Consider the following 15,467-nt stretch of genomic DNA (forward strand, 5'->3'; position numbering starts at 1 on the left):
TTTTTTTTTTTTTTTTTTTTGGCCAGTCCTGGGCCTTGGACTCAGGGCCTGAGCACTGTCCCTGGCTTCTTCCCGCTCAAGGCTAGCACTCTGCCACTTGAGCCACAGCGCCGCTTCTGGCCATTTTCTGTATATGTGGTGCTGGGGAATCGAACCTAGGGCCTCGTGTATCCGAGGCAGGCACTCTTGCCACTAGGCTATATCCCCAGCCCATGCAAACTGATTTTAAGGGCTGGCTGTGACTCTGACCTGGTTGAGGGAGAAGGCCAAGTCGATGACAGTTTGCATGCTTTAAGAACCTCTGTACAGGAGTGCGGATGTGACTCACTGGTAATGGATGAGGCCCTGGGTTCAGCCCCAGCACAGTACACACGTATCCAAATGAAGTTTTACTTGCGTTTCTTCTTGATGGTGTTGGATTAAAGTTGAAACTCCTGCTCAGTACAATCTCTGCCACTGACTGAGCTGTGCTGCTGGAACCCCACTTTTTTCCTGGAAAGTGTAAATAGCATTTGCTAGTTGAATAAGTATAAAGCTTAATTGTAGGTAGTAAGGAGAACATAGTGAAAAGATAAGTATTTTTAATTTGACTAACATTTAAATGCTTATGTTAAGCATAATCTTGAAGTTTTCAAATGTTTTTTTTTTTTTGTTTTTTTTGGCCAGTCCTGTGGGGCTTGGACTCAGGGCCTGAGCACTGTCCCTGGCTTCCTTTTTGCTCAAGGCTAGCACTCTGCCATGTGAGCCACAGCGCCGCTTCTGGCCGTTTTTTCTGTATATGTGGTGCTGGGGAATCGAACCTAGGGCCTCGTGTATCCGAGGCAGGCACTCTTGCCACTAGGCTATATCCCCAGCCCCATTTTCAAATGTTTTGATGTTCCCAATTAAAGCTTTATTTTCAGAAATGAGAGCCCTTAAATGGTTCACCTACAAAGACAAGTTTAGGGGCTAGAAATATGGCCTAGTGGCAAGAGTGCTTGGCTCGCATCCATGAAGCCCTAGGTTCGATTCCTCGGCACCACATATATAGAAAAGGCCAGAAGTGGCACTGTGGCTCAAGTTGGCAGAGTGCTAGCCTTGAGCAAAGGAAGCCAGGGACAATGCTCAGCCCTGAGTTCAAGCCCTAGGACTGGCAGAAAAAAAAAGCAAAGACAAGTTAGAAGAGTGACAGTTTTCCCATAGCAGTCTTAATAGAATATGCAAACCATAGAAGCCAGCGCAGGAACGGTGAAGGGTGTTGGAGCTCTGGGAATAAGACATCTAAAGGCCTGTTAGGAAACGTGTACTCAGACCCCATGGTTTGCACAGTCACTGACAGGAGTTTAACTCTCAGTGGGCTGTATTAACACCCATCAAGAATCTTAACACTAAACTCTAGTAACTATTGATATCATTGTTCGAGTAACTGGGGCCAAGTCTGCTGAAGCAATGTCTTGATATAAAGTTTTAGTTACATTGGCCAATTCTACTAGAAAATAAGATCTGTTAAGATAAAGTACTTAAATGTGAGTACTTTTCAAACATTTTCTTTGAGAACTCCAGTAAATCACTTTCTCCAGGAAATGATAGTCATCTACACAGTTGGACATTCCATTACACTCTATACCTATCCCTTGCACTATGCACTATGTCATGTGCATATGTGCGTTGTAGCCTGCTTTCTGAATCCTCAGAAATTGTTATCTAACAATTTTCTAGAAGGAAGTATGAGATATAATTGATACTGAATTGCACCTACATTAGTAACAGCTGCCACTCTGCTTTCACTTCTGTTGTCCTTTGTTTTTTCGTTCTCTTGGGTTTTTTGAGATGGGGTCTTCCTGTGTATCCTAAGCTGACCCTGAACCTCATGGTCATTCTGCATCAGTCTGCTGAAATTACAGACTTGTACTGACACCTGTGGCTATTTATAACGTTATATTTTTTATTGCCTGCTTCCCAGTACATGACAAGCCACAACAGATTCTCCCTCATTGGGGGTTTTTAGCCTCCCAGGCTCTCCTGTCCTGCAGGAGAGACAGGAAAACACGCCCCGCCCGGACGAACCAAGAAGTGGAAAAGAGGGCTGACACACTGCCACCCAGCCCCCCTCTCCACGAAGGACACACAGACAGCCTGGGAGACAGTCAGCGCTAAGACACGTTTAATGGCAGCAATATTCTGTTCTTTTACATGGGTCAGAGGTCAGCGGAAGGGGAGGGGTACGTGCACCTACACAGGGGCTGGGATTTGATGCCTGAGCTGTCCATCAGGGTGGAGCTCCTAGGGACCTCCCTAAGGGGCGGCCTACATCTATGTCACGGCCCCCAGGACCGCCTCTGGGTTCACCACCAGCGGCCATCTTGGCTCACAGGTGGGGTCGGGGTGGGAGGCGGAGCTGGTTGGAGCCGCCTTTCCAGTTCTGGACCTGGAGAAGGCAGGCGGGGCTAACAGCCACCCGGCCCCAGGGCTGGCGAAGAGGCGGGCCTGCTAGGACCCTCTTAAAGCTCCAGGCCTGAGCCCTACATCTCCTGCTTTTAAATTAGCAGGAGGGGCCCTACTCGAGAATGCGCCTGCCATACACTGTCCCCCCCCCCCCCCATGGGAGGTCTTACCCGTCATGGGCTAACACCCTAGCTCTTCAGGCAAACCTACATGCAGGGCCTGCTAGCCCAGTGGAATAACTCGGGGAGAGTGGGGAATTGGCACTCACGTGGAGGCCCTGTTATTTCTATACCCCGGTAGGCTGCACGTCCTGGTGGGTGTTGTGAGCAACCTCATTGGGTTCCCAAATGGCTAAAAGCAGCATAATGCTGACAGACCACTGTTGACCAGACAACTCTGGCTTATTGCTTAAGAATAAGGGGAAACCTATTTGCCCTAGCAAGAGGCAATGTAAACATAAGGCAAATGTAAACACATGGCAAATGTAAACACAAAGGGGGGGCCTCTCCCGCAAAGAGGAGTAGTTGAAGGGGCCACACATTTGGCTCAGTCCAGGGAAAATTGGAGGTCTTAGTCCGTTTCTGCACCACTCAAGATAACGCAGGCAGCATTCCCCTTCTCTGGCAGTGAGGTAGAAGCAGGTTCAGGCCCTGGCGACTCTGGAGGTCCACCGCAGCCAAGGTGCTAGCAACTTAATGCACGTGGTTAGTAAACATCATAAACATTGAAGCAAGGTGTCAAAACCCTCAACTCCTATTCCGCCCCCCCCCCCAATGGGAACCCCTAAGCTCGGCAGCAGGGGAAGGGCAAAAGGGAAACAACATTCCAGTTCTTTGGCAAAGCTGCAGGTGATACCGCCACAGCAAAACATGCGCCAGGAAAGACGCCAAGGCAGAGTCCAGGAAGAAAGCAGGGCCGGACACTGGAAGGAGGGGAGGTTGGCTGTCTCCTTTGCTGTCCACCACTGATGCACGCAGGCAGGTTTCCTGTATTTCCAGGGAGGAGCAGGAAGAAATCCACCAGTCTTTTATTTTTTCCTAGGGAGAATGAGGATAAGGCATTCCTCAAGAGCGAGTGCTCTTGGGTAATTATTCTGATGAACAATACTTTAAGTCTCTAGCTGGTATCCAAATTGGGCTTGGTTCCCCAATCGGAAAGACACCCCCAAAGCCCCTTCCCACGCTAATAAATGGGTCAGGACCCCGCCATCATCCAGTAAGGGGGTCCTTCCAACGGACTTCCACCTTTAAATGAGGTGTCTGGTTTGACCAATGTCTCTGAAAGGCCATCAGGAGTTCATCTTTGGGGAAATTTAAAATATTTAATGTAAGCATGGCTGTCCTTAACTGGTCATGGGGGCTGCTCCCCCCCTTTTGCTTTAATAATTGGTCCTTTAGAGTCTTATTATGCCTCTCGATTATGGCTTGACCCCTTGGATTGTACGGTATTCCAGTGGTGTGTTTAATATTACATATTTGAAAACATTTCTGCAATGGTTTGCTTATAAAGCAGGGCCCATTGTCTGTCTTTACTTGTGGGGAATCCCCAGGATGGCAAAACATTGTAAGAAATGGCTTTCAGCATGCCGGGCCCTTTCACCTGAATGGGCAGTTGCCCAACAGGCATGTGAGTGGGTGTCTATGGACATAAATATACATTTTAATTTTCCAAAGGGAGCATAGTGGGTTACATCAGTTTGCCAGATAACATTAGGCTTAAGGCCTCTGGGGTTAACTCCAGGAGATTGCAGAGGTGGGACCTGCAGAAATGGCATACATGATCTGCATGTCCTTATGATCTTCCTCAAGTCCTTTACAGGAACTAAGGGAACTCTTTGAAGTAAGCCTCTCCAATTTAATGCGTACGCTCATGGAGTCCTTGAGCCATTTGAAAATGCTGAGGCTGTGCAGTGGCTGTAGCTATAATAGTCCCATTAGTGGCCAGATGATCGGCCATTTGGTTACCTTGTGCCAGGTTTCCAGGTAGTTCTTGGTGTCCACGAAGATGCTGCAAGAAGATTGGCTCATCCCGTTTCTTTAGTAAAGACCTGGCTTGGATCATCAGGGGAGTAATTGGATTTTTATCTAATTTAATATATGAGGACACTAGGGTTGGTAACAAATTAACCACATATAAACTGTCAGAAAACAGGTTCATCAGCTGGTGGACATGGGTTAGTGCCAGGGCAACTGCGTATAGCTCCTTAAACTGTGCAGACCCTGTAACTGGCTCAAAATAGTGGGTGCCTTCTTCTCTATTGGCAGGGGAGGAGGTAGAGCGTACACCATGGCAGACCCCACTTTTCCTCCATCAGTAAAAACATTTACAGCTTTGATAAGAGGTTTGGTAGAGAAAAGTATGGGGGGAGTCCATTGTAACCTAGAAAATGAGGTCACCCATCTTAAAGTGCCATAATGGCAATCCAGCTTCCCCATGAAGCCCTTTAAGGCACTAGACACCCGGTTATGGTTTCTTTTAACCCACTCAAAATCTGACAGCCGGTAGGAAATAACTAGCACATCCGGATCCCACCCATAATGTCTCAGGGAAGTATCCCTGCCCTTAATTTCCAGATCAGCTAGCTGGTCTAGCTGGGAATAAACCCTGGGAGCTCCTCCTACTGATGCGTGCACCCATTGGAGAGGCTCGCCCGCCTGAGTAATGGCGGCTGAGGAAAGCTCCGAGCCGGGAAGGATCCAAAGACAAAGGGGGCATTCGGGCCTATAACGAGCCAACTGTGCCATATTTAAGGGCGTTTGGATTTTTTGGAATATTACTTGAAGCGATGGAGTTATTGTAATAACATCAATGGGGGCTTTATCCTTTAAAGAGTCAAAAGCGGAAGCAGCTCTTCCGTAGGCAGGTGAAGCCAAGGCCTTAGCCAGTTAATCTCACCTAACAGTTTTTGTAACTCCACCAAAGTATAGGATGACTGGAAGAATAATTGGGGCTTAAGGGGGCAAACAGAGTCTAGCCTAAGCCCGACCCCCAAAATCTTAAAGGGAGGCAAGGTCTGAACCTTGTCATTGGATATGTGTAATCCTCCCCTTTGTAGGAGTGTCTGAAGTTTTTCATAGGTGGTGCCCAATGCCTGGGCGTCCACCGCCCCAATAATGATGTCATCCATATAGACCTATAAAATAATATCTGATTGGCTCTGAAGAGGTTGGAGGACCTGTGACACATAATGTTCACAGAAGGCCGGACTGTTAGCCATGCCCTGAGGTAGAACCACCCACTCATACCTTTGGTCTGGCCCCTGGTAGTTCACTGAGGGAATAGAGAAAGCAAACTTTTCACAGTCCTGTGGGTTAAGAGGAATGGAAAAAAAAAAACAATCCTTGATGTCTATTACAATAAGAGTCAGATCCCGAGGAATGGAGGGGATCCACGGCAGCCCTCGCAAAGAGGTGCCTGCAGAAATCATCTGCTCATTAACTTTTCTCAGGTCCTGTAACATTCTCCATTTACCTGTAGCCTTTTGTATAACAAATACAGGACTGTTCCAAGGACTTAATGAGGGTCTAATATGTCCTAGGGTCAATTGTTCTGATACTATTTCTCTTAATTTTTCTAGTTTGTCTAGGGGGAGTGGCCACTGTTCCACCCAAACCGGGGGGTCTGGGAGCCTTGGATGGCAGGGACGGTAGGAACAGTGGCCCCTAGGAGTGGGGGTGAGGCCTCAAAAGGGGGAGGGGAATCTGCTGCCTCTTGGCCTCAAAAGGAAGAACTCACTAATAGTTGCCAAAGTTACTTGACAGGCAACGATCTGTGGTGATAAAGACCTCAGATTCCCCCTAAATATCTTGTCCCAGAAGATTAGCTATTAAGCCGGATGCCACCAGGGGGCATACTTTTCCCTGCCTACCATCTACATCTCACCAGGCAAGCCAGTCCCTGGTTACTTCAGACCCCCCCCTCCCTTCAACAGAAGCCCAGGGATCAACTTCTATTGTGGGGGGACCTCCTCCTTTCCTTATTGTGGGGGGACCTCCTCCTTTCTTAATATTGTCCGGTCTGCTCTGGTGTCCATCAAGCATCGGAACCTTTTCCCTGCTATAAAGATGTCTAATTTTGGCCTAACCCCCAGGACTATTGGGACTGTCCAGTGGACCCCAGCCGGTCACTGGACTGGTCGCCTCCTTTGGGTGACGGGGCTGGAGGGCGCCCCGCTACCAGATTAAAGGCTTCCCCTCAATGTCAAATTTGGACCTATACTCCCTTTGCCAATGAAGTCCCTTCCTGCACCGGGGGCAGGGTGTTTTAGGTTGCTTCTTAGCCTGGCCTGAGGGGTGTCCTTGTGAGGCGCCAGGTTTTACTCAGCCTGTAGGACACTCCCTCTTAAAGTGGCCCTGTTGGCCACACCCAAAACAGACCCCCTTGTGTGCTCTGCAGCAAGTAGCATGGGTACACGAAGTCATCTGGGCCTGTAAGGCCACAGCCAGTGACTGTGACTGGTGGGCCTGAGTACGAACATCCTTGGTGGCAACTATCCACCCTTCCATAGATCTATCCTTCATCCCTGCACAGGCTAGTTTACAGTCTGTGGTCATTCCCTCCCAAACCAACATCTTAACAAACTGGTCCCACAGGGCCCAGGAGGGAACTTCCTTTAGAGGCTCTTTTCTACCCTGTCAATAAAGGTGGCAAGGTCCTCTGTAGCCCTTTGGGTAATTCCAGTTATCGGGGGCTCCGAGGGGCCCTCCTCTAACCTTTTCCACGCCGCCAGTCCCAGGGCCTGCACCTGCTCTTGATAGGGAGCAGGAATAGCAGCCTGTTGGAGGCCTGTGGAGAATTGATCATTGGACCCCGACAGCATTCCAAAGGTACTGGGGACTCTGCGATCAGCAGCTTGGTTTCTCTCGGCCTGAGCATGGCACTCGACATTAAAAAAAAGCACACCATTTTAGGTACAGTGGGCCAGAAAGTACGGCCTTGGTTAAACTTTTCCAGTCCTGGGTGGTGCACTGTTGATGAGCCAGGCCTTGGAGGATGGCTTCAGCCCAGGGCGAGTTAGGCCCATCCTCAGAAACTGCCTTTTTAAGATCTTTAAGATCCTGGGCTTCCCAGGGGTACCACCGGGCTGGCCTCTCGTGTCCCGGGTTAGCCTTCACTGGGAAGGCCATGCACGGTAAGCGTGAGCTGACGCCATGAGCGGGCGGCTCAGCGGGCTCTCCCAGGCTCACACAATATGGTGGGGAGCCTCCGGCGGGGGAGGGGCATGGCAGAGGCCATCCTCCACCTTGCCCGTCCACCACGTGTTCCAGGGCAGGGGCTTTTGGCTCGCGCGACCTGGGGGACTTGGCCCAGGCTCCTCCCTCCCCTCCTGGGCAGCGGAGGGCTGTCTCGCCCCCTCCAAGATGTTCCCCCGCAGATGCTTCCCCGGCCGAGTCAATCTCCTTTGAGGCGCCTGGGGAGAGGCAAGCCTTAAGGGCAGAGAGGACTGTGTAGAGTCCAGGAGGGGGCTCGACCCCAAAGCTAACTTCCCTCCATTTTACCATTTGTTCTACTCCATCCCAAGTAGCCAGGCTGAAAAGGTCGGCGGACATCACCCAGGGCGCAGTGCGCTCACACGCTTCCCAGACCCTCTTGGCCTGGGAGGCCGAGATCTCCAAACCTACGTTTTGTAGCATAAAGCTCAGCACTTTGAGTGCTCGGTTGTCATGCTGAGTATGAGCCTGCCCCATCTCTTCGGGGTACCCTCACCTCAAAACCCGATTGGCCTGGCCCGGCCCGCCAACAGTTTCACCTCATCGTGCTTCAGGCCCCACATTGGGCGCCAAAAAATGTCAGGGGTTTTTAGCCTCCTGGGTTCTCCTGTCCTGCAGGAGAGACGGGAAAACACGCCCCACCCGGACAAACCAAGAAGAGGAAAAGAGGGCTGACACACTGCCACCCAGCCCCCCTCTCCACGAAGGACACACAGACAGCCTGGGAGACAGTCAACGCTAAGCCTCATTTAATGGCGGCAATAATCTGTTCTTTTACATGGGTTGGAGGTCGGCGGAAGGGGAGGGGTACGTGCACCTACACAGGGGCTGGGATTGGATGCCTGAGCTGTCCATCAGGGTGGAGCTCCAAGGGACCTCCCTAAGGGGCGGCCTACATCTATGTCACCGCCCCCAGGACGGCCTCTGGGTTCACCACCAGCGGCCATCTTGGCTCACAGGTGGGGTCGGGGTGGGAGGCGGAGCTGGTTGGAGCCGCCTTTCCAGTTGTGACCCCAAGAAGGCAGGCGGGGCTAACAGCCACCCGGCCCCAGGGCTGGCGAAGAGGCGGGCCTGCTAGGACCCTCTTAAAGCTCCAGGCCTGAGCCCTACATCTCCCCTGTTGTGCTCCTTCAACATACCTAGAATATCCAGCACACCCTCTTTTTATTCTGATACTATTCACCTTTGTTTAGATGTCTGCCATTTGTGGCTGGGTGCTGAGGTAGACTTGTAATCTAGCCTGGAAGCGTGGCTCAAATGGGAGCTCATGCTTATAATCCTAGCTACTCTCCAGTTAACCACCAGAAAATCAGAAGTAACGTGGTGCTCCTGTTAACGCCCGGTGGCTGCTGTGGGGTCTGAGGCTCCAGCAGGGGCCATTTTGCTAAAGGCTGCCTCCCAGAGTCGGAGACGGTCTGCCAACTGCCTGAAGCTGTTCCTTTTCCTCTTCAGCAACGTGCGGCCTGGAGAGGCACTGAAAGTCTGGGAGATGAAGACTGAAAGCCCTTTGGAGAAGGCCATGGTTCCCTCCAGCCACCGCTAGCTGAGGACCCTCCATGGCGGCTGCCTCTTCCGAGCTGCTTCTGCCGCCGCTCCTTTCCACCCTTCGCCTGTGCCCTCCAGAGCCTCAGTCGTCCTTCCGCCCCAGGGACTGATGATAGCCGAGCTGGGGGCATCATGAGAGGAGAGAAAAACTTCCACTGCCGTGGAGCAAGCAGCCGGGGACCACGGTTCCTGCACCCCTACACTTTCCACTCTGGCCTCGACCCTCTTGTTGCCAGCGGAGACCATCTCGAGTAGCTGGTCCGGGCCTGGAAGTAGTTTGTCCGGGGGAGATGAAGAGAAGACTCGACTCCTTCAACTCTTGTGTACCGTACCAGAACCTTCTGAGGCCTTCCAGGCTCCGCAGGCTGCTTTGCCCCGGCGGGGCGGTCGGCTTGGCTTTCCCCGACGGAAAGAAGCCTTGTATAGGGCCCTGGGCCGAGTGCTTGTGGAAGGACTTGTTGATTAGAAGCGATTCTGCTTGCAACTTCTCTCAGGTGTTCTCCGGGGTCAGGGGGAGGCAGGCCAGCTAGAAGAGGCCTTTAGTTTAGCACTTCTGCCTCAACTAGTTGTTTCCTTGAGAGAAGACAACCCAGCCCTGCGGAAAGATGCGCTGCAGATTCTACACATCTGTCTGAAACGTAGTTCTGCACAGGTGCTGAGAACGCTGATACAACAGGGTCTGGAAAGCACCGATGCTAGGCTTAGAGTTCCCACTGCACTCCTCCTGCCTATCTTGCTTACTCCTGAGGATTTTTTGCTGGGCTTGGATCTCACCGAGATGGTAATTTCTCTAGCCCGAAAGCTTGGCAATCAGGAGATTGAAGATGAATCGGAGACCGCTTTCTCAGCACTTCAACAAATCGGGGAGCGACTTGGCCAAGAAAGGTTTCAATCCTATATATCTCGGCTGCCATCTGCTCTGAGGAGACTGTACAATCGCCGCCTGGAGTCCCAGTTTGGAAGTCAAGTTCCATATTATTTGGAACTAGAAGCCCCTGGGTTTCCTGAGGAGCCTGCCCCCTCTGCGGTGACTCTTTCCAATAGCAATCTTAAATTTGGGATTATTCCTCAGGAGCTGCATGCAAGATTGTTGGATCAGGAAGACTGTAAGAACTGGACTCAGGCTGTTGAAGAACTAAAATGGGTGCTGGAGAAATTTAACCCTAGTTCTACCCCTCATTCTAGTCTTGTTGGTTTCATTAGCTTGTTGTATAATCTGCTAGATGACTCTAATTTCAAAGTGGTCCACAGCACACTTCAAGTTCTGCATTTACTGGTTGTTTGCCTTGGCAGGCAAGTATAGCAGTTCTTGGGGCCAGTTATAGCAGCTTCTATCAAAGTACTGGCAGACAAGTTGGTGATCAAACAGGAATATATGAAGATCTTCCTGAAGCTGATGAAGGAAGTAGGTCCTCAACAGGTGCTTTGTTTACTGCTGGAACATCTTAAACATAAGCATTCCAGAGTAAGAGAGGAAGTGGTGAACATTTGCATCTGCTCTCTCCTAACTTATCCCTGTGAGGATTTTGACTTATCCAAACTATCCTTTGATCTTGCCCCAGCTCTTGTAGATAGCAAACGGAGGGAACGCCAAGCAGCTCTAGAAGCTTCTGCAGTGTTGGCATCATCAATGGGCTCAAGTAAAACCAGCATCCTTTTTAATGCTGTTTTTATCCTTTTTAAATTCTGTTGAAATGCAAGATAATGGAGATGGATTGATGAATGCTGTGCAAGCCAGATTGGCTAGAAAAACCCTACCAAAGGTAACTCAACAAGGATTTGTAGAGTATGCGATACTCATGCCATCTTCTGCTCAGGGGAGATCAAGTCATTTGTCACAGGAGAGATACAGACTGGCTTTTGTCTGGTAACAGAACTCAGAGTGCACACTGCCATTGCAGTGACCACATGAGAGACAGTATGCAAATGTATGGCTCTTACAGTCCAGCTGTCTGTACCCGAAGGGTATTAAGTGCAGGAAAAGGAAAAAATAAATTACCATGGGAAAATGAGCAGCCTGGAGTCATTGGAAAAAACCACACTTCCGGTTCCAAGGATACAGAGCAGTTTTCACCCTAGGATATCATTCAATCTCCAAAATTAAAGCTTTCTCAAGAAATGCCAGTTGGGGCTGGGAATATGGCCTAGTGGCAAGAGTGCTTGCCCCGTATACATGAGGCCCTGGGTTCAATTCCCCAGCACCACATGTACAGGAAACGGCCAGAAGTGGCGCTGTGGCTCAAGTGGCAGAGTGCTAGTCTTGAGCAAAAAGAAGCCAGGGACAATGCTCAGGCCCTGAGTCCAAGCCCCAGGACTGGCCAAAAAAAAAAAAAGCCAGTTAATGATGGCGTATGTTTTAGTAGAAAGCGTATCAAGAAATTTATTTCAAAACAACCCTGGGATACTGCCTCACTCCAGTTAGAATGGCCTATACTCTGAACTCAGGCAACAACAAATGCTGGAGGGGGTGCGGGGAAAGAGGAACCCTTCTCCATTGTTGGGGAGAGTGCAAATTAGTACAACCACTTTGGAGAATAGTATGGAGGTTCCTCAAAAAGCTCAACATAGACCTACCCTATGACCATACCACTCCTAGGCATCTATCCTGAACAACAGGTCCCAAGATATAAAAAAGACATCTGTACTTCCATGTTTATCGCTGCACAATTCACAATAGCCAAAATATAGAAACAACCGAGATGCTCCTCCACAGATGAATGGATCCAAAAAATATGGTACCTTTACACGATGGAATACTACATAGCTATTAGAAATGGTAAAATATTGGTAATTGCAGGGAAATGGTCAGAACTTGAATAAATAATGTTGAGAGAGACAAGCCTAGAACACAGAAAACAAAGGGCCATGATCTCCTTGATATATGACTGTTAAGGTGGGGGGAGGGGGAGACAGTAGAGACCAGGTTTGTGAAACCAAAAACTGCTTGTCAAATGGTATTTTCCACAGGTTTGGGTCAGCAACCCTACACTATGTAACTAAAACCAAACAACTACTCAACATATAAAGGTCAAAAATAGACCTCTCAGTGGATCACAATAGCTCAAAAGCTATGTATGTACGTTCATATAAGACAAGGATAAGCAAACCCTATTGTTGACATTACATTTAAAGCCCTAGGCAAATTTCTGTTGGCGTACGCCACGTGGCTATTGTATTTGTTTTTGGTACACTGTGTATTGTATATATGTCTACCTGACCTAGGGAAGGGAAAGAAAAACAGGGTGTAAAATATCACAAGAAATGTACACACTGCCCTACTATGTTACTGTACCCCTTTAGCACAACACCTTATCAAAAAAAATTTAACTAATAAATTACAAAAAAAAAAAACAAAAGAAATTTATTTCAGAGTAACCGAGATTGTAATCCAGATTCCCTTGCTGTATGTGCTATTGAAGGTGCTACTGGAACTCATCAGGCAAATCATACTGGGAAATGTGGGCAGTTTGGAATTTCACAGATATGTGGTAAAACTGGCAGTGTGGATTCTGACTTACAGTTCTTGGGGACAGCTGACAGTCATCAGGATAAAGGAGAAAATTCCAAGACAAGTCTCCTCCAGTTCAACTTACACCTGCCTTGAGGAGATCACCATCTTCCCAAAGAGGCCTCAATGGAACAAAGCCTGTCCCTCCCATACCAAGGGGAATCAACCTTCTGCCTGATAAAGCTGACTTAAGCACAGTGGGACAGAAAAAGAAAGAGCCTGATGATCTTTGAAAGAGTGAAAAAGATAATTTTACAATCGATCTTTCAGAATTAAATTTCAGGGATAAGGATTTGGATCAAATTGCAGAGATGCAGAGCCCTCTTAAATCTCTTCATAATAGTGCTGCAAAGAAAAGAGCAAAACTGAGTGGCAGCACTTCTGATATTGAAAGTCCTGATTCTCCAATGAAACTTGACTTGACCTTGGACTCTCCATCTTGATCTTCCTCTCCAAATGTCAGCTCTTACAGCGAAAGTGGAGTTTACAGCCAGGAATCAATGACTTCTTCCTTGTCAACAACACCCTAGGGGAAGAGAACAATATCAGATGAATTTCCAGCATTTGCATCAAAACCTTGCACAACAAGATTTTCTTCTGTGAAGAATAAAAACTCTCATATTTTTGAGAAAAGCTTCAATGCAGGATTTACAAAATCATCATATTTGCATCAGATTTCCAGTTTTGACTTCATATCCACAAATACTTTATCAGAAGACTCTGTAGTAGTTGTTGGAAAAGGTGTATTTAGAAGTTCAAATTCAGCACCTGTAACCGTTTCTATTTCAAAATCTACTTATGAAAAGATGAGACAAGAGGAAAGAAGGAAAAGATCTTTTTGATGTTAAAGACTTTGAAAAGAAAGAACAGAACCCATGGGATTGAATGAAACATACTGAGAAAATGACATCAGAAAGTGAAGCATCTACTGGAGTCATTCCACAGCACAAAGAAAGGATGTCTTCAGTCACTCATAGTCCAGAAATAATAGATTCTTTGGAATCTTGGCCATTTTCCAAACCAGAAATAGCACTCATAGAAGCCTTAAGGCTATTATCTGATGAAGATTGGGAGAAGAAAATAGAGGGACTGAATTTTATTAGATGTTTAGCTGCTTTTCATTCTGAAATATTGAACACAAAGTTGCATGAAACAAATTTTGCAGTAGTTCAAGAGGTGAAAAACTTATGCTCTGGAGTTTCTCGTGCTGCTGTGGTCTGTTTAAGTGATCTTTTTTCTTACCTAAAGAAGAGTATGGATCAAGAAGTAGATACCACAGTAAAGGTTTTGTTACACAAAGCTGGAGAATCAAACACCTTTATAAGAGAAGATGTTGACAAGGTGTTAAGAGCTATGGTTAAAAATGTAACTCCTGCACGTGCAGTCATCTCTTTTATCAATGCAGGACAAAGCCATTTACACATTGCAGTACGAAGATGTACAGCCCAGCATTTATCAGACGTGGTAGAATTTATGGAACCCGAACGAATTTTATCTGGGACAAGGGATATGGCTGAACGTTTATTACCAGCTGCTACTAAATTTGCTCAAGATAGCTCACAGGAAACCAGGTATTATAGTCAAAAGATGCTTTTCCTCATGATGTGTCATCCTAACTTTGAAAAAATGCTTGAAAAGTATGTCCCATCTAAAGATTTACCATATATTAAGGAATCTGTTAAAACTTGAGGCAAAAGGGTCTGGGAGAGTTACCACTAGATACTCAATCAGCAAAAGGAAGAAGATCTCATACAGACAGTGTTGGAAACACAAGATCTTCACCAGTTTCTTGAGAATCTTTCAATTCAGCTGAAAGAGAAGTAACCGAAGTGCGTGAAGTCCCCAGAAAATCAGTTCCTCGCAATTCCTTAGAAAGTGCTGAGTATGTTAAAGTCATTACAGGTTAATTAAATGCAAAAGACTTTCGTGATTGTATTAATGGGATTAAGCAGCTTTTATCAGATACTGAAAATAATCAAGAGCTTCTTGTTGGAAACATTGTAAAGATCTTTGATGCTTTTAAATCTCGACTTCATGATTCCAATAGTAAAGTAAATCTGGTGGCTCTAGAAACAATGCATAAAATGATTCCTTTACTTAGAGACAACCTATCTCCTATAATCAATATGCTAATTCCAGCAATAGTGGATAACAATCTGAATTCTAAGACTCTCGGCATCTATACTGCTGCTACAAATGTTATTCAAGCACTAACTCAGCACGTAGATAATTACATACTTCTACAGCTATTTTGTACAAAAGCTCAATTTTCAAATGGGAAAGCAAAGCAAGATATGACAGAAAAACTTGCTGATATTGTTATGGAACTTTATCCAAGGAAGCCTCATGCTACAGAACAGAAAGTGCTGGTGGTTTTATGGCACCTCTTAGGGAACATGACCAACAGTGGCTCTCTTCCTGGAGCAGGAGGAAACATATGTGCAGCCACAGTGAAGCTATCAAAAGCACTTTTTGCCCAGATGGCTGCATCTCAACCACCACATATTAGAAGAGTTTAGAGGAATTGCTTGAAATGATCATTTTACATGAATTATGAATCTCTGGTGGGATATAGTATAATGAATACAAGTTTGCATGATAACAAATGAAACTTTTTTGAAAAGTTCCATTTTGAGTGCCTGCACTTCACATCTAGTAAGTTAAGTTAATGGCTAGTTTTATTTGCAGCTGGGGAGTGGGTACACACATGTCTAACAAGAGCCTACCAGTACCTATCACACAAAACTCCTGATAATTAATAGCACGTAATAGTCATGAAA

General features: G+C 47.2%; 1 pseudogene; it reads left to right on the forward strand.

Annotated features, from left to right (window-relative positions):
- The first annotated feature begins 9,190 nt into the window (after positions 1-9,190).
- Positions 9,191-15,244, forward strand: LOC125363397 (annotated as a pseudogene).
- The last annotated feature ends 223 nt before the right edge of the window (positions 15,245-15,467 follow it).

This window comes from Perognathus longimembris, chromosome 14 (genome assembly GCF_023159225.1).
Source record: "Perognathus longimembris pacificus isolate PPM17 chromosome 14, ASM2315922v1, whole genome shotgun sequence".
Taxonomy (NCBI): Eukaryota; Metazoa; Chordata; class Mammalia; order Rodentia; family Heteromyidae; genus Perognathus; species Perognathus longimembris.